Source organism: Cupressus sempervirens, chromosome 2 (assembly GCF_028749045.1).
Source record: "Cupressus sempervirens isolate cs-2001-9-10 chromosome 2, ASM2874904v1, whole genome shotgun sequence".
In the NCBI taxonomy this organism is placed as follows: Eukaryota; Viridiplantae; Streptophyta; class Pinopsida; order Cupressales; family Cupressaceae; genus Cupressus; species Cupressus sempervirens.
In genome coordinates this window covers 329,246,342-329,252,402 of record NC_143119.1, presented here as the reverse complement: position 1 = coordinate 329,252,402, position 6,061 = coordinate 329,246,342, and positions in this window count along the sequence as shown.

The following is a 6,061-nucleotide window of genomic DNA, read 5'->3' as shown; positions in this document are numbered from 1 at the left end:
CTCATCTCAAAGGATTGAGATATTGCCCCAGATTTGTCTAATCTTACATACTAACCTTATATAAGCAAGATAGCACATGCAAATTTTGCCTTCAAAATAAATTTAGTCATTAAGCACATAATTAGACAATATATTAATGAAGACATCTTTTGGTTTCACAAGTGATCTATAGGTGTTGAATCCATTAATGACTCTAACATGGTATTAGAGCTTCAAGTTTGTAAGTCACTTCTCAAATCTAAGAGATAATTGGGTAGAAGCTTCTCTTAAATACACGTCAAGACAAAATGAACATCATTGTTAAATTGTGGCAACTTTATAAGGCCTATTTGCATATGTGCGACAATATATTGGAGGCAAAATTTCAAGCATATTTTTAGGATTTAAGAGTATCTTGAAAGACATTTTATTTTACAATTGTATGGAGTCCTAATTGTACATATCCATACATAGGATACACCATTGTTAGGGTTAGTTGTATCCACAAGTGTTGATGAGATGAAATCAACACCTCAAGAAAATATTTTGCAAACTACATCATTGTACCCATTTGCATCATTGGTGTAAGAACCTACACCATTGGGCATGAATTGCTTTATTTAATCAATTAAAGACTTTTCTTTTTGAAATCAACAATTGGTCTTCATTATTTTGCACTTTTATTGGCTGCTCCTAGCTCGTTGCTCCCTCCATCACTTGGGCCAAATGGCCATTGGGGTCCCATCCGCTCAACCTGTTTCCTCCGACAGTAGATCAGGGGTTAGGTTTTATGCTTCTGTTGTTGGTGGCAATGTTGCCTCTTTTGTGGATGTGGCAGATTTTGAAGCCATTGTCCATGGTTTGGGGGTTTTGACTGTGGATTGCCCAATTTTTTCCTTGGTTGTGACTCCTGTCATGGTTTGCAAACCTATCTGGTTGGAGTTGGAGGATGATATTGCCGAAGAAATTACTCATACAATTGAGGACTTGTTTGAGAGGGCAACTATTTTCAGATTTCAAGGCTTATGGCCTTCCCTTCAAGCTCTTCATGCTTGGATTTCTAAGCACTGAGACCTGTTGATTTTTGAATTTGTCCAAATTTACCCTATGGCTAAGGGCTTTCTCATAGTAAAATTTGATGTTGCCGACAACAGGAGGGCTATTTTGTGTAGTCACTTTAGTTAGGAGGATCATTACCCTTTGTTGGCCAAACCCTGGCACGAGGGTTTCGACCCTATATATGAATCTTTTTCTTGTATGCCTCTTTGGGTCAAGCTCTCGAATGTTCACCTTCACCTGTGGCTGGATTCGGTTCTTGAAGCTATGGGTGATGCCATCGGTGACTCCCAAATGGTGGATTCTAAATCTTCTAATATCATGCATACTACTTATGCTCACATCCTCGTGGTGGTTGATACTTTTTAGAGCCTCCCTGAGAAGATCAAACTTGAGGTCCCTAATGGTTCTTGGATTCATACTCTAGACTATGAAGGAATTCCTTTGCATTGTAAGGTCTCCTCCAGGACAGGATATATTGCAATGCATTGCCCTACGAAAATGAGGAAATCAAAGAAAAGACCTTCTTGGTGGTCTGGGGCTTTGGTTCAACATTATTCTATCCTTAAAGACTTTGCTTCTATGGTTTTCCTTGTGACTATGGTTGCTGCGAGTGTCTGTAGCTCTGCCTTGTCTGACTAGGCTATTGATTCATTGTTGATTGTAGATGTCGAGGGTGCCCCTCCCTCTACGGGTCAAGTTCCTATGGGCAATTTTTTCTAGTGAGGTTTTGCTTGTTTCTCCAGTTGGGTCAGATGTCGATGCTTTGGTTTGGGAGGAGGCTTCTCTGGTGGAGGAAGGTTGGACAAAGGTTAAAGGAAAAAAAATACAAACGTTCCCAACAGTCATCTGATCGACTTCTTAGATCTCACTCTTTTGGGATTAAAGGGTTCTAAATGGTTCTATTGAGTTTTATTAGGTGGTAAAAGTGTACTGTGTTATCTGTGAGGCCACCTTGGTCACCTTATTTTGGTTGGTGATCTATTTCACTTCTGGTCTATTGTATATTTTGTTTGGGCTCCATTGAAAATATTCTGATGTGCAAAGGGTTTCAGGCACCCTTCAAAACTTGTTTTACTTAATTAAAAAAAATTGGTCTTCATTTGGCAATCAATTTCAAATAAGCATCTTCCATGATCATGTAGCTAACAAGAGGGCTAAATTCAAGCAATGTTTACAGAACACCCAAAATGTACCATTTCTTGAAATTGTCAATTAATTAAAAATTAAAATAAAATGAATACATTATTTTTTCTAATTAATCATTAATTACAATAAATTGAGAATTTTGGTTGCTTTGTAGAAAATGATCTAAAGGCATGTGTGGAATGTCCTTTTTTTTTTGTCTCCAAGGCTCCATCTAGATCCATTGCCAAATGTAACAATTGAGAACATGTGTTTTTCTAACTTTAAGAGCTCTACTTGAACCCACTTGGTCAAATGGAGTTCGACGACCAATACCAAGGGCCAACCTTGCCCTTCATATGCCCAAACATGGCCCTCAATTTAAAATTTGCACATACAAGAAACCATTTGGGCTACGTTATGAAAACAAGACATCACCAAAAAGCTAGCTTTGTAAGTTTAGTAGCTAAGAAAAATATTTTTTCTAGTATTTTGTTTCATACCAATTTTTGCTTCTTGTGGTGAAATCTAGTTTCTTATCCTTTAAGCTCACAATTCTGTTCTTGTCCCTGTTTTTGTGATTCTTGTGACATCATAAAGGTATTCAAGAGCTCTTGATCTACATGTTCACTTGTAATTTTAGTCTAACTCAGTTTTAGTACTTTTGGCATATTCTTTTGTAAATTTCCTAAAAATAAGGAACTTTCTTTTGAATAAAGGGGTCAATTGCTTGTATTGTCAAAAATAAATTGTTGTTCCTCTATTTTATGATTTTAGCATATATTTTTCAAATGTTGTTTTGAATGCATTTAATCATCATGAAGAGAAATCACAAATAGATGTCAAATTGCTCAAGTTGATATTGGAATGGATCAAATTCCACATAGATTGAGAACCCAAAAGTGTTGTCGAAAGAAGAATATAACTTGCTAGGTGAGATGAAATTGTTGGTACTTTGATTTTGTCCATTTCTTTAGATCTTTGATATCACGTTGCATCTTCAACATACTAAATGACATTTAGACTTTTCCGAAGGGTCTCTTTGTGAAGCAAAATAAGAATATGCAAGTTGAAAATGAGCTCATTGGTCTTAATCTATCAAGATTTGACAATATATAAAATCTTTTCACAAGGGCCAATTCTAATAGATTGCAATGGAGTTAAAAAAGAGGATGATCAATTAATTGTTTCTATCCTTACTATTTGATTATTCTATTTCTATTTCTACAATCTATACTATTATTGTTGTTTTAGATACTACAAAGAAATGTTTTTTCTTAAATGTTTTTGTAGCTTCTTATAAGGGAAATAAACAAATTTTAGATTTTCCTAAGACTAAGTAGAAAAACAAATTATTCTAAACGACCACCAACACCATAGATAATAGCCATCTAAGTTAAATAGTAATTGCTTGCAAAAATTGGTTAAAAGGCCACCCGTAAAACTTATTAAACTAATTTAAACTGGATTAAGTCTTTTGTGTTCATCAAAAGTGATTATAAACTCTTTTGACATTTTGTGAACAATAATATTATGTAGTTATCTCAAGCTTAAAATTATTTTGTTAAACACATGATTTTGTAATATTAAACATATCATGTGAGAAACTCGTTTTTCAATCATCTCTATTGATTAACCATTCCTCGATTCACCTCTACCCCTAGGACTTATTATTGCTCGGCCTACCAATCGGCCTACCAGTCTACATCTAGACATGAGAAAAAAGTGGAAACAATATAATAGATTGTAAATAGGGAAGTTTCTACTAAAATTTAAATACATCTATTAAAAAAAAAATACTTTCCCATACATGGATAAATCTATGAAGGGAAATCGAAATTAAAATATGATTTGTTTAAAGGCCAAAACCAAATTATAAACATGCAAGCAGAAATTGTTGTCATCACGATCAGAATAATGTTAAAGAACAAAGGCTATAAATAGCATATCAGTTCACAACGGGCTATCCCATAACTAAATCTTCAATAAAATAAGGCGAGTTTCCTGTGACATATAGCTTGGGCCAAAAGTCTCTTTAGTCCACTAAGATATCCAATGATAATAGAACACTGGATAGCCGAATATTTATACAATACAAAGCGTAAGCAGCCAAGCAAGATCTTTGAGGTCAATTACTAAATCCCAGCAGATGGGTTTGCTGAATTTGCCGCTGGCACACCCATACCAGAGCCACGGGCACTTGCAATTTCTACTTGTGTTGGACCATCACACGTTGTGTAAGGACCATTGATAACCTGATCTTGCTCTACAAGTTCATCTATTTTTTGAAACTGCCAAGGCCAACGAGTATTATAGAGGAACTGCCTAAGATCAAACCGGTTGTCCTCTGGAGAATAACTCTGCGATCAAATGCAAGATCCAAAACAATTAGAGGGAACCCAATTTAGTTTAAAAAGGAATCTTGGATTCTCTCATTCAATGTTGAGCATGAGATAGGGTTACATGATCTAAACTAAATAAATCTTTATAACCTTTAGGACATCCTACAGAAGCACAAGCAGTTTTAATTTTTTCCTTGACTTATGTTTAACGTGCCAGAGTCATGCGTTGAAGAACGAATATTAGAACTCTTGATCAATTCGTAAAACAGTCTTGCAATGTGCATCCATACGGCTTCTACGATAGGTTTTTATGTAAGAAACAATATGACTTCTAAAACCAAATGATAGATGTACGCACCTCAGCATGGTACGAAGGGGTCAAGGTTGTCATCTTATGTCGATTTAAAGAATAATATCGGAAGAAATATTTAACTTTTTCTGCAACTTCTGCAGGAGTCAAGCGACCACACCATCTGTGGCAAAGGTGCTGGAGGTACAACCAGAACAAGAGAAAATTAAGACCTATTGTTGATTACATAAGTGATCTAAGACATGCTTTTATTATTAAAACCTCTCCTCAATCTCATCTCGTAAGTTATCTCTACATAAATGTCATGATTCATTAGTCCTACGAGTACTTCAATGACGACTTGAAACTTAACATAAAAAATGGAAATTAATTAGTACATAGAACCCGCAGACTGTTTTGCATATAACACGACCATATAAATGCCTGTCAAAAATGATTCAGCCAATTAGGCAGTTCGCTGATTTAAACAAATGACCACCTTAAAAAATGGTTAAGATTGAACATGAAGGCCAAAAATTGTGAAACTCAGACTCCAAAATTTAAAGCAAAATGGGACTCGTCCTTCTCTGTGCAACAATCTCTCTCCATGCAGTTGCCAGAACCTGAGGCGTAATCAAAAGTTAAACTTACAGAAAAGAAGTCATTGAAATCAATTTCACTTGGCAAGCCCAGAGAGGAAAAATTAAGCGAGAAAAAACAGCAATGAGTTGATTAAAAGTAGTATCGATTCATCTAATTTTGAAGGTTTCCGAATTTTATGATTAGTTTTGAAGTCAATTATACATAGTGCTTCGTGTCCTAATGATGTGAAGACATTTGTATACAAAGAAAGTCCAGTTTCACAATGGGATGTAGAGCCAAAGGAACCAGCACAAATTGGCAAGGAAGCTACAATTACAGGGGGCAGGGCTGGTTGGTATTAGTTTGGCAGAGATTGACCATGTGTGATTCAGTAGTTCTAATGAGTAGTTTGGGCATGATTAAAGGTCTCCCTTCACTGCATTTAGTTATTTTGACATTATTCTACTCATTGTAATCATCTTGATAAAATCCTGAATATAACAAAAAATTTGAATTTGACATTTTCATTGTTCAGACTATAATCCTAAATTGTTAATGTTGAATGTTCACTTCGAATTTCAGTAGGATTCAAATATTTTAATGTTTACTATTTTACTAATTTGCCAAAATTCCATTTGAAAATTCAAAATTGCAATTCTTATACATCCACTTGCAACATATAGCTAAT